General features: G+C 42.7%; 1 protein-coding gene across 10 annotated transcripts in view; it reads right to left on the reverse strand.

The window, feature by feature from the left end:
• The window catches only part of MAPK8 (mitogen-activated protein kinase 8), a 102,314-nt gene extending 95,232 nt beyond the window's left edge, over positions 1 to 7,082 (reverse strand). For 3 of the 10 annotated variants that reach the window (XM_059169657.1, XM_059169664.1, XM_059169661.1), the window contains exon 1: positions 6,899 to 7,070. The gene's annotated coding sequence lies outside the window, so the exon portion shown is untranslated. Of the gene's footprint in view, positions 1 to 4,185; positions 4,284 to 5,417; positions 5,541 to 6,898 lie in introns of all 10 variants that reach the window. The other 7 variants (XM_059169659.1, XM_059169660.1, XM_059169663.1 and 4 more) reach the window with 5 other exon arrangements.
• Between the last annotated feature and the right edge of the window lie 13,017 nt (positions 7,083 to 20,099).

Here is a 20,099-nt window from a genome sequence, read left to right on the forward strand (position 1 = left end):
ATTTAAACCACCCAGTCTATGGTATTTTGCTATAGCAGCCCAAGCTAAGACAAATAGTCTCAGTGAAGTGTGTTTTAAAAAAAAAAAAAGAAAGAAAGAATAAGCATGACATTTATGTCCTGATTGACTAACAGGAAACCATCCTAAGCTATACTGTTAAGTTAAAAATAAAAGCTAAAGAATACTGTGCATAGTATGGAACAACTTAAATGAAAAAGGTGAAGGCAGAGAACATACATTACACATACAAGGCATACAATCCATCACTGGCCATTCTAAAATCTTTAAAGTTCAGAAAAAATATTTCCTTATAAGTTTAGTACAAACCTATTTGGTGTCAAAATCTGACAATAATTTCCATAAGGCTTTTATAAAGATAAAATTTTTATCTTTATTGTACTATTTATGCTTTTGTTGCAGAAATATTAATGTATTTAATTATAAGATGCTACAACATTCCCCAATAGGGATTTTGAATAATGCAGTAAATGCACTATATTACCTTTCCACAGCAACCCCCCCCCCCCAAACAAAACAATTCTGAAATACAACTGGATCTAGGGTTTTGGACAAGGTATTATATATCTCTATTTACTTACACATACATAAACTATCTTTGAAGGGATTCACAGGAAACTTAACAGTGTTTCCTTGTGGAGGAACTGTGTGGCTGTGCAGAATGGGAAGGAGACTATACTGTAAATCTTTGAAATTCTGAATCAAGTAAATACATTACCTAAGATGTAAATAAAATTACTAAAACTTTTCAATTCTCAGCTACATGCTTTGGTTTTCGTTTGACTAGAAAGTAACCCTTTCTTGAGTCACAGAGAAATCTGTGATGGCTTTCCTTTATTTCATTTTTGGCTGACCCATGTGGCAGCTGAGAGTCAGAGAGTCATCCTCTAAGGATCAAGTCAAGAAAGGGTGAGTATCCATCCCTCGTAATAGCTTTTAGCTGATATTTTGAAGCTTCATGCCAACCAAAGTTTTTCTTTTCTAGTGACCCCAAAAATATGGTGGGGGGGCTTGGGACCCTCAGCAACAGAAAGCCCATACTTCTCAATATTAGAAAAACTTAAGAAATGCTCCTACCATAAATTTAGCTGTAAGTCATCAAAGCTTCAATACAGGAGTTTGAGGACTCTGATTAGTATGTGAGTAGCATCTTTTCTATCTGCTTTTCATATACTTCCTTTAATACTTTATTGTGTTCCAAAATGAATTTGAGGATAAAAGGTTTATCTTTTATAGCATACAGATTTTAACTTATCTGTACCACACTCTCAACTTTAACCAGAAATTAGGAAAGAAGACATCTTCCTTTCTGCGGTTTATCTAGTGAGTACATTTTAAAAGGTAATATGACAGATACAGGGTTTTGAAGTCCCCAAATGCTCCAACATCCAGCACTCAGACTTCAAGATTAAGGAAATTCCCAATGAAATGCCTATCAATATCTGGTTTCTTGCATTAGGACATAAATGCACTTACATTTGTCCTTATTTCCCATCAGGTTATACTCATGAAAAGTACAGACTAATTTCTACTTCCTGTTGCCCCCACATCACTTAATGAATACCACCTATGTAAAACCAGTGTCATTTCTTAGTTCCTGTCTTCAAGGAGTGATGTACCAATATAACCACATAAACACTACACAGAAAACTCAGAAAAACACAGGAAAAATATTTCCGGATACTACTTATAAATAGCTTCCCTCGTTTTTCTAGAGGCCTCTAGAAAATGATTAATGAACTGTTGTGGTTACCCAGTCTCTGACAAATTTGCAGTCTTCACAAAGTCACAAATTCCAGTAAGACTAAAGATGGAAAAGCATTCCATTTTCTTCAAATACAGAAACAGGATACAGCTACTCCCAGCTCCTAGATTACCATTCTTTTAGAAATCTGTCAAAATCAACCTAGGAAAGCTTAGACAATTCTCTGCAGTGGGAAAGGTAAACACGGCAAAATAACTTTGTATCAGAGAATGTGGCAAATAATTTTTTTTAATATTTGCTTTTAAATTAAATTTAAAGCAGAGAGGATTACTGTTCCAAACGTTAAATTATTCCAGTCAATTCAGATTAGATGAGACAATCCAGTTTTAAATAAACCCCCAAAGATGCAGAGGGAAACAACTGGCATTTACTGGAGAACTCAGATGTATACATGAAATTTGTTTTTAATTTACCTGGCATTTTCCATTTGTTCCAAGTTAAAAATAATAAGTGATAATAACAGCTAAAATTTCCTGAATACTTACATCTAGGGTCCAGATACTGTACTAGTGCCAAGCACTTTACATGCAATGCCTTACTTAAACCTTACAGCCCTATGAGATTATGTGCTATTATTATTCTCACTTGACAAATAATAAAACAGGCCCAAAGGCAGTATATAACCTGAACTAACCAACCTGGCCACATAGTTAGATTTGGATCATGAATTTGAACTCAGAGCTGACCTTAAAACTTATGGTAACAATGACTATTACGTTTGGGCTCCTTAACTTCCTAAAGGACTGGCAGATTTTAACCAAAACTGACATACTTCCAAAAGGTAACAGGAGACAGACATATATATGTACTGTATAACCCACCACTGTGAAGAAGAACGGCAGCTAATATGTGTTCTAAAAGAACTTATACACATACATATTCACATGTAATTTCAAAAACGGATTTCAATGAAATTTAGCCTGCCCAGATATTTGGAGGCAGGCTTTTGTTTGTTTGGGGGAAGCCCTCTCATAAATCTTTTAAAAGAATATAAATTCACTGTTTAGATATGCCTTTATTCCAATCCTTGATTGGAAGCTTCTTAAGGCAACTCTTCATTTTCACATCTTCCACCAACTCTCTGAGAGTAAAGAGTCTCATTAGTAAAGCATGGTGCCGTGGAATGAATAAAATCTATCATTCAAAAAACTTAAGCTTACAGTGAAATTTTCATTTGTTTTATAAGAATGGATTACAGAAAATACTTAATTTTTTCTGCTTCTGAAAATTACAAAAGTCTAAATTTCATTGCTGTTCCTGACACAGGATTCTGATTATCACCCAAAAACTTTTTATCCCAATATGTTTTCTGGAAAAACCTATCTCAAGAACAACAATTCTATAAAAAATAGTTCCAAAAGGGGTGCCTGGGTGGCTCAGTGGGTTAAAGCCTCTGCCTTCGGCTCAGGTCATGATCCCAGGGTCCTGGGATCGAGCCCAAGGAGCCTGCTTCCTCCTCCCTCTCTCTGCCTGCCTCTCTGCCTACTTGTGATCTCTGTCTGTCAAATAAATAAATAAAATCTTAAAGAAAAAAAAAAAAGGTTCCAACAGCCTCAGCTTACAGTTTTAAATTCAAAAAGGTTAAGCAACTTTTCTATGGCTCAGGAACTTGTTGATGACAAAGTCTAGAAGACAGAACTGAAAAGTGAACCTAGGTCTGATTACTGGACAGGTCTAGTTTCACCTATTGCCCTGATAGGACAGCTCTTCTTTTAGTACTCCTGTCTCTTTTTAGGTAATAAAGTCTGTTGACTCAGAACTCATTTCTGAAATCAAAGTTCAAGTTAATCTGCATTAGAGTAAGAAAACTAATTTTCTAAATGTTCATGTAAAGAGCTCATGACTAAGACAATAAGCATCACAGCTCTGAAATAGGCAAATGATTCATATCTAGAACTATGTAGCTACAATGACTTCCTTGCACTACATGAATCCAAACAACTTATTCTCCATACCACTGATTTGACCAGAGACCTCTACAGAGCTGGCATCTTAATGTCAGATATTATTTCATACTTCTACATGTGCCACACAGTGGCTGAACTATCTAGATGATTCGAGTATGTCCAAACTCAATTCACAGACAAAGCAGACTAACTTGAATCAGACTTCTATTCAGTAACTTCCTCCACTGTCTCTAGGATAGTTTGTGACTAACTGGACACTTAAGTTAATTCAAGTTGCTTCACTGAGCACTGAGTATCTTCACAAGGTCATTTCCATAAAATTAGGCATTGAGTTTAGATTCTAATCTCATTAATTTGGGTAGAATTTATTATTAAATTAATTTCTTCTCCAAGTGGCCTTTCTCTAAGGACCTAAAGGAGTACAGGGATATAGTTTCCCACACTGCCAGGACAAAAAGACAGCCCATTTCAAACTTATTAATGGAATATACTCACCGAAAGAATCAGTGCTATCTCTTCCTTTAAACATAATTTAGAGTGGAAAGGGGAATAACTGCTCATGGGTAGAGTTTTTCTTGGGTGATGAAAATGTTCTGGAATTAGATAGTAATGATCAATGTAGAACTTAGTGAATATATTAAAAACCACTGATGCACACTTTAAAAGAGTAAATTTTCTGATATGTGAATTATATCTCAATAAAGCTTTTTTTTTAAATCAAAAGAAATTCAAAAACAAAACAAAAAACTGGTTTAACATGTAGCCTGACAATGAGCTACTGCCCAAGGATTTGTATTAGTAACCCTTCCTGAAATCTGACATACTGTAACTAGGTAAAGTACTAAAAGTTTGGTATCTCAAGATTTTCATTCCTTATCTTAATAAAGTATCATTTCCTTTTTACTTGTCTTCTACATCAGGCAATAATGAGCTCACCTCAAATTCTCTCATATCCAAAACAAATGCTAAAATTTATTAAGTAATGAGTGGAAAAAAGATAGAACTTGGATAAGTAAGTATTATTTGGGTTTTTAGGCCCATATGCTTCACCAGTAGAAAAATGTTAAATTAAGTTAGGCCCAAATGCTTCACCAAGGTAGAATTTTAAATTAAACATTTCTAAAAATGCAATTAGAAATTAAACATCTCTAATAAAACTTTTTATGTAGCTTATTTCCTATAGTCTAGCTTTTCCACTTATAAATGTCATCAGAAACTTTTCAAGCAATATTCGCAAAAACACAAACTCAGTCATTTTAGACCCCTATTGTAATAACATTATGCCTGTGTGTGATACACAGACTTTTAGACAAGGTTTTGTTGTAAGATAAGGAATTAGAAGTGACGGGGGAAAAAAGGTAAGAAAATATTCAGGGGCACCTGGGTGGCTCAGTTAAGCGTCTGCCTTCTGTTCAGGTCATGATCATAGATCTGTCAGGCTCCCTGTTCAGTGCAGAGCCTGCTTGTCCCTCTCCCTCTGCTCCTCCCTGCCCCCCACCTATAAGCTGTCTCTCTCAAATAAATAAAATCTTTAAAAATAAATAAAATATTCAAGAGCCCCTACTGTGGTACCAGATAATACATATGAACCAATCATTTAGACATCTGAAAGTGACAGTATGCAAGAGGCTTTACAGAGAACTGAAAAGACTGGATTTAAGCCTGGATTTTAAACACTACTAATTGTAAAGAGCTTTTCATCAATCTGACTCTTTTTGAACACTTACTCTATTTCAGGCTAGGTGTCGGAGACAGATGCAAGACAGGCCTGTCCTCAAGGAAGTCCCACTTTGATTGCTTGCTTTTGTCAGGCACAGCACTAAACATGTTCACGGACAGCATATGACCACCTAGGGTTAACCCATAGCAGGGTAATTTGAGATAAACATTACCAGTGACTATAAGACTGTAAGGCTATTAAAACTTAAAAGTTAAATTTGTAAATAAAGAAAGCCATTGTATATTTAGACCAATCTCCTAATTCTACTTCCCAAACACTGTAAGTTCCAAATTGTACCAAAACGAAAACACAACAATAAAATGACCCAGAGTACAACTATACCCTTTTTAACACACACCACTTACATAATTATCTCATTTAAGGGGCATCTATTACAGTTTCGTCAAAGCATCCTCTTTCATTAAATGATACTTCTTTTTACCTTCAAACTCTCCATCTAAATACAGTACTGAACAGTTGCTGAATGAATGAATGAAATAAACAGATGTTCTAATTGCCAAAGATATTTGCTGGATGCTTATCTCAAAACACAATGGACTGCCAGACCAGAGTTCTATAGAAAAGACTACTGAATTTCAGAGGTAAAAATAGTAACCAGTGAACATTGATACCATGCATGCAGTCAACATGTTATTAAGTTCACAGTAAACATCTGATGGCGAACTCTCAGAAATTAAAATGAAAAGCGATCATCACAATACTCTAAAATGGACTTGGTTCTACCATCTAAGGACTGGAAACACAAGTGCAAGACAAAGAGAGGAGAGGGTGGGGTGAAAAAGTCAAAAGGTCACCACCGAGTGACCCTCAAGAGAAAAGCCCGATGACCACTAAAGCTCGCTCACAGCTTGATGGACACCTTCCGCGCCAGGTCGAGGGCCCAGGCTCCCCCCCGCAGCCTAGAGCTGAAGGCCACCCCAGCCCTTTTCGGCGCCGCTGCCTGCGTTCGCCCAGAACCTTAGCACAAAGAAACCACCGAGAAACAAAACACAGACCCCGTGGGCGCCGGTCGGCGTCGGGACCCGGCCACCGGAGGAGCGCTCTCGGCTCCCCATTGCCGGGAGAGGCAGCCAGGGCGCGGCGGGCCGCTCAGGCGCCTCCGTCCGGACCTTCCCCGAAGTGTTTCAGAACTTGCCACCCACCCTCCGCTCCATTCTCCCCTCTGGATGAGGATGCGAGACCCCCGTGAGAAGGGCGCGCGAGGACAGACGGGTGGAGCTGGGCGGCGGGCCGGGGGCTGACGGACAGGGAGCCCCCTGACCGGCCCCCGCCTCCCGGGCCGCTATTGTTCCCGCGCCGCCCCCGCCGCCGCGCGCCCCCCGCCGCCGCGCGCTCCCGCCCCCACTCTCGGGAGGGGGTCACGGCTGAGGAGAAGGCGGCGGCGGCGGCGGTGGTGGCGGCGGCACAATAACATAAACACGGCGGGGCCGCGGGCCGCCCCGGCCCTGCGACGCCTGCCGCACTCACCCCACAACGCAAAGAACGACGACAGGAAAGCCCGCCGGCGGGACTGGCGCCGTCCGGGCGGTCGCCACGGCCGTTACCCAGGGCTGCTCGCGGCTCCCCGCTCCCGGCCGCGTCGTTCGGCCTCCGCCGCTCCGCTGAGTAACAGGGACGCGGGCCGTCACCACGCACGCCCGCTCACGTCATCGCGCAGGGCCCCGCCCCCGCGTCTCGGAAAAGCTCCGCGGGGCGGGGCAGCCCCGGGGCCCGGATTGCGGGGGCGGGGCCCGCAGTCCGGGGGCGGGACTACTCTAGGGGCCGGGAGGACTGGCGGAGGTCGCCTGGAGGCGGAGCTGCCGGGAGAGTTTCTGATAGCCAAGCGTGAGGGGCGTGTCAGGGAGCCGGGCGGGGCGGGGCCCTGCGCCCGGCACGTGGCGGCGTGTGGCTAGAACGCCAAGCTTTTGCCCGGGGGCATTCCACTAGTGGGAGCCAAAGCCTCAGGGGCTCCTCGCCTCAGGCTTTGAAAGTGAGGTGCACTTAGGCCAGACCCTCCCCACCCTCTCTCTCCCGGGGAGCAGGCACCCAAGTCTGAGCGCACACCGGAGAGACAAAATGCTTCTTACCTTGACCGACAACACATTACATTCTGAGGACACCTGTCCAGAGCCCAGCAACCTACAGCAAGTAATTTTTCTTTTCAGCCACCTGGAAAAAGCCGTCTCCTCTTTTCCCAAAATCCACCTCGTGCCAGATTGAATGTATTATCTTATTTATCTCTGAGCCCCACAAAGCATGTATTTATTATATAAGTGACAAATTGGCGAGCCCTTAAATATCCAACAACGGGTGACTAAATTATATGCATCCATCCAATAGAATATGTCTTAGCAATTTAAATGTTATGTGTTCAAGGCATTTTTTTTTAAGATTTTATTTATTAGAGAGAGAGATCACAAGTAGGCAGAGAGGGAGGCTGGGGTAGGGGTGGGGGTAGCAGGCTCCCTGCTGAGCAGAGAGCCCAATGCGAGTCTCCATCCCGGGACCCTGAGATCATGACCTGAGCGGAAGGCGAGGCTTAACCCACTGAGCCACCCAGATGCCCCAAGGAGTTCCTAACAATACAGGAAAATGCTGACAGTATATCATTAAGAGAAAGAAGCAGGTATGTATATAACGATCCTACCTACATATTATGTATCCATGGGAAAAAAAAAACTGAAAAGAAATTTGCCAAATTATTTTAACAGTACTTCATCATTGGACTCTGGAATGAAAGGCAAATTGATTCTCTTCTATATTTGTGAATTTTTCCCTCATGGTTTCCAAATGAAACAATTATGTTCATAATCAGAAAAAAGTACATTACTTTAATAATGAATACATAAATACTTGTTGAATAAATGGGTAAATTCAGGTACACTATCTCCCCATGTCCTGTTGGGCTGGCCTGTTCCCAGTGATTCTGAAATGAAATATATATATATGAGCAATCATTTATACATTCTCTCCCTATTTCCTTGCTCCCTCTCAGACTTCTTTATTTCCTTCCTTCCTTTATTTCTCCAATAAATATCTATTTCATGCCCACTCTGTGCCAGGCACCGTGCTAGCCCTGGTAATACAATGGAGCTTACAGATGTAATCAACATAATGTGGAATTAATAATGGTAAAGAAATCCAAAATGATTACTGCATTATAATGCAAACTGATATGGAAACAAAATATTATGAAACTTACTGATAAAGTTTTTAAGGCTAGGAAAGTCTTCCTGGAGGAACTGCCTCTTAAGCTAAGAATAGATTTAACCAGGCAGAAAATGTTTCAGATGGAGGTAACTTGGTGAGCAAGGGTCCTGTGATGAGAAGGAGCAGAGTGAGTTAGAGAAATTGTGGAAAGATCAGCACTGCTGGAAGAACAAGAAGGAGCTATGAGATGAAGTTGGGAAGACAACTGACATATTGCAATCATACTACCAATGTCTTTATCCTAAATTCAATGGGAAACCCTGACATGCTTCAGCAAAAGGGGTGGCATGGTCAGAATGGCATCTTAAAATATCCCTTATTGCAAAGAGGCCAGGTAGATATAGCAGTAGTCTAGATATTAGATGATAGAATCTTGGTCTAGGGTGATGGTAACAGAAACAAGTTAGAGGAAGGATCTGAGGACCATTTAGGAGATCCAAAGCATGTATTTCGGTAATGAGTTAGGTGTGTAATGAAGGAAAGGGAGTCAACAAGAAAAACCCATAGGTTTCTGGCTTGTGGCCGAAGGTAGCTAGTGGTGCTGGCTCACTTAGATGGCTGTCCTAGCAGAAAATGAAGTTTGAATGGAAAGACTGTGAGAGCAGGTAGTTTTTGATCTGACCAAAAGAGATACCATGTTGCAGCTGGATATACAGACCAGAGCTCAGACAGAGAAGAGAGAAATATTGAACATTCAATATACATTCATGATAAAAATTCTTCAAAAATTAAGCATAGAAAGAACATACCTCAGTACAATACAGTCCATATATGACAAGCTCACAGCTAACATGATACTCAATGGTTAAAGACTGAAAGCTCTTCCTCTAGGATCAGGAATAAGACAAGGGTATTCACTCTCACTACTCTTATTCAACATAGTACTAGAAGTCCTACGAGAGCAATCAGGCAAGAAAAAGAAATAAAACAGTAACTCGAAGGGTGCCTGGGTGGCTCAGTGGGTTAAAGTGGCTCAGGTCATGATCCCAGGGTCCTGTGATCGAGCCCTGCATCAGGCTCTCTGCTCCATGGGGAGGCTGCTTACCCCCCCAACCACCTGCCTCTCTGCCTGCTTGTGATCTTTCTCTGTCAAATAAATTTTTAAAAAAATCTAAAAGATAAAGAAACAGTAACTTGAAAAGATATCTGCACTCCTGTGTTCAGTATTTACAATAGCCAAGACATGGAAACAACCTAAGTATCCACTGATAGATGAATGGATAAGGAAGTTGTGGTATAAATATGTACAACAAAATATTATTCAGTCATAAGAAAGGAGGAATCCTGTTATTTGCAACAACATGGATGGACCTCAAAGGCAAATGCTAAGTGAAATCAACGAGACAGAGAAAGACAAATACTATATGATCTCACCTATATGTGAAATCTAAAATCAACAACAACAGCAAAACCAAACACATAGATAAAGAGATGAAATTTGCGGTTGGCAGAGAGTTGGGGAAGGGGGAATTGGTGAAGTTCAAAACATATAAATTTGCAGTTGTGAGATAAATAAGTACTAGGTATATCATGTACAACATGATGTCTAGAGCTAACATTGAGGTAGGATATATGGGAAGGCTACTGAGAGTAAATCTGAAGAGTTCTCATCACAAGGAAAAAAAAATTTTCCTTCTTTTCTTTCCATTGCATCTGTATAAGAAAATGGATGTCCGCTGAACATATCGTGGTAATCATTTCACAATATACGTAAACCAAATCATACACTGTATGCGTGAAACTTATACAGTGATGTATATCAATTACTTTTCAATAAACCCGGGGAGGGGGGGTGGTGGGAAGAGATGAATCATTGCCTGAGAGTGATAACTTGAAGCCTCGGGTATGGAAGAGTTAGCCCAGGCCCATGGTACAGGAGGCAGGAAGCAAGGAAAGTAGGCCAGGAGCCAGGCCTGAAGAAATTCAGCATTGAATGACCACGAAGAAGACAAGTCTGGAAAGGAGCTATCAGGGAGGAAGGAAAAAGGGATTCAAGAAGAAAGGAGTGTTTACTAGTATCAGCACAAGAGGAGATTTGAAATCCCAGAGTACTTAGAACCAGGAGTGGATTAGAATGTGCTGAGGAATGATGGGAGATGGGAGAAGGAAGGTGGTGAGTATGGATGGGTCAGGCGTGAAGAAAGACAAACATTTTACATCTGGTAGGGAGACTCCTAGAAGACATAAGGAGCGTGAGTTTACTGGGAGAGCAGGGGCATAACTGGACACACAGATGGAAGTATTGGCCGGGACCTCCTGCTCCTCACTAGACCTCCAGGAAACAAGAGACCATACAATCAGAGAGGTTATGGAGTAAGAGGTGTGAGCCAGAGCAGAGTTCCTGTGAGTTTCATGTCCATTTCTATGATGCAATTAACAGTCTATCTTTCCTTCAGTAGGGAGCACTTCTAAATTAGCATCAGCCTACCAGGGTCAGCTTCCAATTATCTATACCTGCAAAGGATATCCTGTGTGTTTATATAGATGTCCATCTGTGTAATTTCAGAAAGCATTTCACTACTTATGATTGAATTTCATCTTCTTTGATATTCTGAAAATTCAGAATGCTTTTTGTACGCAGATGTGACTCTGGGCCTCTTTCCTTCCCATGACATTGTTCTTTGTTAACTTCTAGTGCTCCCTTGTTAACCTATTGGGGAGTAACTTAGAAAATGAGGAAAGGCTAAGGAATTCAGGCTTTTTGACTTTTGTCCCAGGGGAGTTGTCTTGGGGACAGCCGGTTCTTAGCTCTCACTGAGCGCACACACGAGTACCCTGGGAGAGGGGCAGAGGGAGAGAGAGCAAATCTAAGCAGACTCCCCATTGAGCATGGACCTCTCCCTCTGCCAAGGCAGGGATCGATCCCAAACCCCTAAGACCATAACCTGAGCCCAAATCAAGGGTCTGACACTCAAACAACCGAGCTACCAAGGCAGTCTGGTTTTCTAATCATGCCCCAGTCACATCTACTCCCTCTGCAAAAGGAAGAGGTTTAGCACGTTGGTCAGTCACCCTGGTGTCTGGGATGCTCTTCGGGGCTCTTTCAAGCCAGCAGGCTCCAGAGGGGGCAGTTCAGGCCCTGGGTGTATGAGGAGAGGAAAGATGAATGTTCTTCTGGCAAACTGGTATCTTCAACTTTGAGAACTATGACTTATTTCCTCAGTGGTAAGACAGGACCAAAATGAACAGAGTTGTTCAGTCACAACTTGAACAAAACCCAGTGGAGATAGAAAATGGTCAGTTCTCTGACTTAAACTTATAAGAGTCCACCTTCTTCACTTGGGTTTCCCCTTTCCCTTCACTCCCATAGTCATACATGGTTTACGGTGCACACAAGAGACAACCCAGCTATTCCAGCCTCTAGACTGAGCATATGCACACATTCTCATAGAAAAAATGTTGCACCTTTACTCCTCTAAGATGCTGATTCTCAAACTGTGGTCCCCAGCCAGCAATATCAGTGTCACCTAAAGGCTCATTAGAAATGCAGATTCTCAGACTCAAACAAGCTGAATTAGAAGCCTTAAGGAAGGGCCCATCTGTGTTTTAATGGGCCTTTCAAGTATTTCTGGTGTCCACTCAAGTTTGAGAACCATTGCTCTAGGACACTTGCTCTCAAGTCAGCCAGCTCGTTCAGATCACCTTGAGAAATTTGAAAACTACCCATGCCTAGACTCCATTTCTGGAGATTCTTCTTCAAAGATCTACCAGGCTTTTGTAGTTTTTCAAAACCCCTCAGGTAATTTTTTTTTTAATTTTAATTTTTTAAAAAATTTCTTTCCAGTGTTCCAGAATTCATTATTTATGCATCACACCCAGTGCTCCATACAATACATGCCCTCCTTAATACCCACCACTGGGCTCACCCAACCCTCCACCCCTCTCCCCTCCAAAACCCTCAGTTTGTTTCTCAGAGTCCACAGTCCCCCATGGTTTGTCTCCCCCTCCAATTTCCCCCAACTCACTTCTCAATAATTTTGATATGCAGCCAAGATTGAGAGCGAGTGCTTTAATTTAACATATTTTCTGTTCTTTAAAATCTCAGAGCAGGCTCAGTCAGTTGGGCCTCTGCTTCAGCTCAGGTCATGGTCCCAGGATCCTGGGTTCAGGGTTCAGAGGGGAGCCTGTTTCTCCCTTTGCCTGTTGCTCCCTCTGCTTGTACTCTTTCTCTGTTAAATAAATAAATAAAAATATTTTTAAAAACTCTCAGGACAACCTTCCCTCTCCATTAGTTTTTGTTTCAATTTTTCTCTTAATCTTTTATTATTTACTCTTTTTTCGAATGTTCTGCCGCCCATATCCCACAACTTAGATGTACCTCTGCTATAATTTCCTCTTTCAATCCACATCCAGATATTGAAGATACTGAGTACTTATTCCCTGGAGAAAGAGAGAAAGGGAAATGAATGAGAGGAAAAGAATATATTGTTGAAGTCCTATAACTAATAAAATCCTTGTTATTTTAAATAAGCATATATTTAAGAAGAAGGCTTTCCACTAGACCTCTGGACAAAGATGCTCTTCTTTATTTACAATTATTTAGCCTAGAATTTCTTCTAAGCTGGTGGAATTTTGCCATTTTGTATCTGAGGGTAGGTTCCAGGGCTCCTTGTGTCAAAACCAGCAAGATTAACTCTCAGCTGTGGGTTAACATAGCTGTATCAGGCTGGCCAGCTCTGAGCTTGTTGTGGGACTAAGAAGGCAGAGGAGAGGGGAGATTTTATTCTGGAGAAAAGGCAGGGGCCAGGGCCATAACCCTTTAAGGTATGAGGTTTGAAATGAACATCAGCTACGTAAAGGAGAAAGCAAGCATTTCTCCTGAATCTGAGGCAGTCTATGCCCTGACTAATGCTTGAGGGATGAGCAGTCCAAGGTAAATAGTGGAGAAACTTATTTCTGGGGGTGCCAAGTCATGATGACTGGATAAGGTCTCAAACCCAGACCCCAACTTACTCACCACCCTCCAACACCATCCACAGTATTCTATTTCCTTGTAGAGTCAAGGTGTGGGTTGGCAACCGTCAGCCTATGCCAAGCAGAGAGCAGAATCAGCAGGTCAAATGGGATATCACTAATACCTTCTTCTCAAAGGTATGACCTTGGCATGTGGTTCTGTCTACCACCAAGCAATCAAGCAAGGTCTACCATGTGAAGGAATGTCTGTGTAGAGACAGGGACTAGGCTGTTTGGATTATCTTGTGACGGCACATACCCATGTACTTGGAGAAGACAGGATCACACAGAAGGACATCAGATTTAAGTACTTGGTTCAGTCTGCCCTCACAGCAGGTTAGGACTTCAGAAGGCAGAATTTTCCCATTGTTTCAGAGGTCAACAGCCCCAGGAGGGAGATCAGACAGGACCAAAAGAGGCAAGCCAAATAGAAAACCAAATACAAAGAGCTGGCCTCAGGATCAGAGATAGTAATCATAAAAACAAAATAAAACAAAACTACACAGACACACGGAAAAGAAATCCCCCCAAAAGCCTAGCCAACACACTAGATTTCCTCCTACTCCAACAGGTCTTACAGCTTTTAGATCAGAGAGAAGATTCTTGAGAGTGCTGAGTAAGCTGTGAAGTCAAGGAGTTTTGAATAGTACTCAATAGGGATCAAAAGCCAGGGATTCAAAATGACATAACTGTAGACATTTCTCTAGAATCCTTGTCACCCTGGGTGGAGAAATAGAGACAGCCCTTGAAGAGGTGTATCGAGCAGCTGGTGACGGGGGGAGGTGATGGTGGTCCTGGGCTTGTTGAATGGCAAGAGGAAGGGCAAGAAGGTCCAAATAAGGACCCTGGAACCCAGGCTGAACAGGAGGATCAGTGAGGTCTGTAGAGGACACATAGATTGGGGCTAAATTCACACAAGGAACAAGGGGCTTCTGTTCTTTAGGACTGAGAATGGTTGTCAATGCATATAAGGGAGTGCAAGAGGGAGGTAGATAGGACTTGGATGAGCTACGCAGTTGAAGTTTTCAATGTGGAGCAGCCCCTAGGCATGTTTATAACTGTGAATGCTTGGTCTGAAGCAGAAGTACATATCTCTCAAACTAAGTGATAGAGAAACTGTGAGCCTTTTGTGTTTGGCAGGTAGTTTGACCAGATGTCCCAGCTTGTCTAGGATAGGCCCACATTATATCTTTTGTGTCTGTGTAATGATTAATAGTGTTTCCCAGACTTTCAAATGTACCCAGGTTTGAATGATTGCATTTATCAGCAGTGGCAGTAATAGAAGCCAGCAGTGGTGCCCACGACCCAGGACCGGGGAGGGGAGTTACATGAGTGCCATGCTGAGACTCCAGGAGGAGACATCTTCCCATGGGTATCCAAAGACCCAACCCTGGGAATCTTCACAAATAGGAACTCTTCAGCCTGAACACAAGGACAGAAGCTACCCACAGTCCAGCTTCTAAAGTCATGGTTCTGGATAGAGGACTTTCATGCTAAGTATTCAGCTTCGGGGTAGCTAACCTCTCTCTTCTCCAGGCTTGTTACAGAGTCAAGAGATGGAGAAAGCATGAGAAAGGTATCCCAGGAAAGTGGAGTAAGAGATCATTTGCATGAGTGGCTGAGCTACTCACTTCCGTCTTCCCGCTGGTGGACTGAACTAGGCTTCAGCAGCTGGAGGTGGTCAGTTTTCCATACCTGTCTAGGATGTACTGTTCTCCCTTCTTCCAGGCTTGGAATCCTTTTGGATCTTAGGAGCACGGATCAGAAAGAGAACACTGGAATAAAGTTAGCAGGCCTATGGAAGTATACAGCCTCTGAGAAAGGTTTTTGTCCCAGTTTGGGTGTGTTGGTACCAATGATGCATATCCTAATTGTCTTGGAACCACTCACACTGGCCCCTGGATCTTGACCCTGTGCCTAGAGATGATCTGGCACAAGGCCAAAGTTCCCCTTGGAGGTGAATTGAAGTTCAGAATTTCATATCATCCTCATATGACTCTATGAGAAGTAGTATCAAGACTTTTGTTCAGATAAGGAAATCAATTTAGAGAGGCTAGGTCATTTGCCTAATGTCATCAAGGTCCTCAACGGCAGTGTCTGGAGTTGGAAAACTCAGAGCTGGCTCTAGTCCCTACCACTGCTGCCTCCCAAGGAATGTGTTGTTTCTTCTTTAATTTTGAAGGAATGGTTGCCTTAATTAGGCAGTGCTGCTCACCCAAGGATCCTCAAAGGTCATCCTGACAAAGAACCCGGGCTCCCGGGCTTTTCCTGATCTAGGAGATTGGCTGTGGTTCCAGGGGTGGCCAGCAGGTGTCGTGGTCACTGGTCACTTGCAGTGTGCTGAGTCTGCGTTGTTGTACATAGGACTATTTGTCATTGTTCTTTGAAAGCCTTTCTTTTCAGCAACTTGACAAGAGCAAAGAAAAACATCCCGAACAATGCATACCAGTCCTTCTTACTTTATGAACACCTGCCAACATTTGGATGAACGCTTCAGTCCGTGGGAAGAAATCATATTGACATTGAGCTCATGACCCAAGAGAATATAAAGAATTCCTAGATTTCTAAAAGAACTGTTTTATTTAAAAAATTTTTTTTCTACAGATAATAGACTATAGAGGCATAGAGGAGCAGTGTTGCAGGCCTCCCCAGTACAAAGCTGTTTATACACAGACCTCATTTACCATTCTCTTTTGCAGGCTGTGAAGTGTGCCTGCCACAGGACTGATTTCAGTAAATGATGATGATTAACTTGTATCTGTGTCTGTGCTCATTTAATTCTCACAAACATTCTATCTTAACAGAGAGGTAAAGTAATTCATCCAAATTCCCATGGTCACAGAGTGGTGGGATTGATGAATGAGTGAGCTATGGAAAGATGAAGAAGCTTCATTGTTCTTATGCTTTTCCAAGCCTGGCCTCAGGAGCCGGGGGAAGACCTCTAGAGGTGGACCTCTCTTCCCCAGATGGGCGGACTGTTGAGAGAGTGGGAAGGAGCACAGTGTGGGGGTGCGTAGCTGTGACTTCAGCTGAGATCAGGGGCAGCAGGACAAAGTTCACATCTCAAGGACCAACAGCAGCACTTCCATCATGAGTGAGTATGAGCCAAAGCCAGTATGGGCACTTTATGCATGAAGCCTGCCTCATTCATCAAGTAAAACTTTTGGGCAAGAAGTGGTGGGAACATAGTGTGCCTGGCCCCTTTATTACAGAGCAAATCCATGGAGTCTGCCTGTGATGCAGAAGGAGAAGCGACAAAGGATCTGCCCTGGCCAAGCTCACCTTCTTAGTGGGAGAGAAACCATCAAAGAATGGGCCCATTTTCTGAATTTTGTGCTTCCTTTCTCAGTTGGGCACACAAGAGGTTATTTCTCTTCCTAGCACCTTGCCAGCAGCTAGAATACGTTGCCATGGGAAGAAAGGACACGGGAGCTTGGTATCTTCAAGCTTCACCTTGGTGGCCTTGACCTGTATTTGTCTCCACCTGCTCTGCACTCCAAGGGCCTTTGTCTGTTCCTCCTCTGTCTGCAGAGCAGGCTTCAGTGGATTCTGGCCCCAGGGCACTCCTGCTTTGTCTCTGAGCTGCAGACGTTCCTTCTTTTCTGTGTGGGCCAGAACATTCCATTGAGATCATTGCTCCTGAAAGGAGAGCCACACAAGATGAGATGAAAAGGGAAAAGTTTTCTGCATGCTCAGTGTCTGACCCTGAGGTGCATCATTCTGCTTCGGCTGTGAGGACCCTCCCTCTGCCTTCTCCTTGTGACTTACAGAGTTGGACGGCAGAACTTTGCCATGCAAATCTATTAAAGTATGCACCTTCTTTTCAATTATGATTTGCAGAAAAGCAATGCCCAAATTTTATTTCAGTGAATAGTAGCAATACTAACTGAGGTCAGTCATTCCAAATCCCACACAATGGTCAGAGTTCGCTGCACCAGACTGGGTAAGCTTTAGCAGAAGTTGAAAGGTAAGCCCCCCGGGCAGATAAGTAAAGTGGCAGGTCCCAGGCCCTGGCCCAACCTTTCTGTCTGGTCTGCCAGTCTCAATTGGTTCTGTTCCCCTTCTCTGTATTCCTAATTTCCCTGTCCTTTCTGATCACATACAGATCCCACATAGCTTAGCCCTGTCCTGGTCAGCACTACCCAGCCCTAGGACAGCCCTTCTGTGATATTTACGAGGCTCCTCCTTCTTTTGTATCCAAAGCCCCCTTTCTGCCAGTCTTTTTCAAATTTGTCTGCTCCATATTTGGAACTTGGGTGTCTGGTCTTTAGAAATCTCTGCCCTCCCCTCACTGACGGCACATGCAATGTCAGAAGCAGAGCAAGTCTTTGACACTTGTCCATGCCTTGTCCCAGTTATCTTCTCCCCTCCCTGGGCCTCCCTCTGGCCTTTCTGATTCTCTGACCCTCCACTCAGCTCTCACCCCCGTGGACCTACCTGCTGCTCATCATCTTTGCTATTCCCCTCTAATGGATCACCATCTCAGTGTTTCCAGTATCCACCACACACTGTTTCCATTTTTAAGTCTGAACTTCAACTGACTTTGTGAGCTAGTTTCCTGAAAAGATTGAGGCCATCTAACATGAAATTTCTCAAATTCTCCCCCATCAACCTCAAAATTTCTATGTCCTTTCACTCAGCTGTTTCCCTTTTTTCTACTTCAAAAAGAGAACTACTTCTCCACCTCTCCAAGAGTTTCCTTTGCATTGAGTCTTCTAATGGAAGAAATACAGGGTTTGAAGTATGACTGGATTTCAAATCCCAACTTTACCATCTGTTATAGCTCTGTGGGCTTGGGCAAATCATTTGACATCTGTGAACCTCAGTTTCTTAATCTGTAAAATGGAGATAATACTCCTTAATTTCTAGTATGTGTGCATATGGAATCATACACTATATGGCAAAATCCTTGACAGATAGTAGACCCTCATTTAAGCAAGTGATTCCTGGTCCTGTTCTTTTTGTGTATATTTCTTGTGTGTGTGTGTGTGTGTGTGTGTGTGTGTGTGTGTATGTATATACATATAGATAAAATTGAAATACATAATTAAAAATATATTTATTATATTAAAATTATATATATATTTATTTATTTATAGCAAGAGAGAGAGAGAGAGAAAGAGAACATAAGCAGGGGTAGTGGGAGAGGGAGAAGCAGGTTTCCCACTGAGCAAGGAGCCTGATGCAGGGCTCAATCCCAGGACCCTGAGATCATGACCTGAGCTGAAGGCAGATGCTTAATGACAGAGCCACCCAGGTGCCCCTGGTCCTCTTCGTGTAAGACCAGTCACTGTCCATCATTCCATCATTGGTGAGTGCAATTTCCACCATTTTTGAAAGTTTTCCATAGGTTTGAGCACTTTATCCACTTCCTGGCTTCTGATATTGGGAGCCCTTGACTAGCTCAGTCAACCTCTTCAAGCTCTAAACTTCTTTGAAAAGCAGTGAAAAGACATTGACTTCACAAGGCTGCTATGGGAGATGAGTAAAACTGCACCAAAGAAAACATACCTCTACCACATCATCATGGGTGCTGTCTGGGTCAGTTTCAGTTTATCAAGGCACGAATAGTCCATCATCCAGTCAGCATGTGCTCATTGAGCATCTGTTCTGACTTGTGTCCCACTCCTGGTGTTTGGAAGTAGCAGATATTCTTAGTTTCTCACCCAGTAATCACACCCTTCACCCCTCATTTGCTTTGGTGTCGGGCCCCAGTTTGTGCAGACATCAGGGATCAGGTGCTCTGGAAAGATGTCTTTGTCCCCTTCTCCAGGGAGAAACCGGGATTGATCCGAGCCATGGGTGGGCCGTGACCTCATATGGACAACACTATACAAGAGGAAGTTTTCTAGGATTCTGAAAAAGATCCTAAAGAAATGCTAGGAGATGAAGTCCATTCTCTCCCTTATAACATGGTTGGGTCAGGACACGAAGGCTGGAGCTGCCACAGCCACTCTTCAGAAGGAGCAGAACAGAAATGTCAGCCCAGGACTCTGAGGCTGTTGAATTGCCAAATACACATTTGTGTGAAAACACAGATATCCTTGATTGTCTGAGTCACTTTCCATCGTTTCACTTTCCCTACACAGCTGAAAACAGCCTGCAAGCAGTAAGCAAGATGGATAAAGTCCTTGCCCTCATAAAGTTTGAAAATAAACAAGTCAACATATAAACACACACTATTAAGGTAAAAGTGGTAATTAGTGTAAAGAGAAGTGAAGAAAGCAAAGGGATTCAGAATGATGAAGGCACACTACTTAAGGGACACCCTTTCTACGAAGGCTACACTTAAACAGAGACCTGAATGAAGTGATGTAGTAAGTATATGAAGATCTGGGGGAAGAGCATTCCAGGCGGTGAAAATAGCAGGTGAAAATCCTGGGATCAGAAACAAACTGAGCCTGTTTGAAAAGTAGTCCAAATACCACTGTGACTGGAGCACAGGAAGTCAAGAGGAGAGTGAGGTGGCTGGGTTAGATGGCACTTCGTGAGCCATGGTAAGACGTTCAGCTTTTACGCCATTAGG

The sequence above is a fragment of the Mustela lutreola genome, chromosome 4 (genome assembly GCF_030435805.1).
Source record: "Mustela lutreola isolate mMusLut2 chromosome 4, mMusLut2.pri, whole genome shotgun sequence".
Classification (NCBI taxonomy): Eukaryota; Metazoa; Chordata; class Mammalia; order Carnivora; family Mustelidae; genus Mustela; species Mustela lutreola.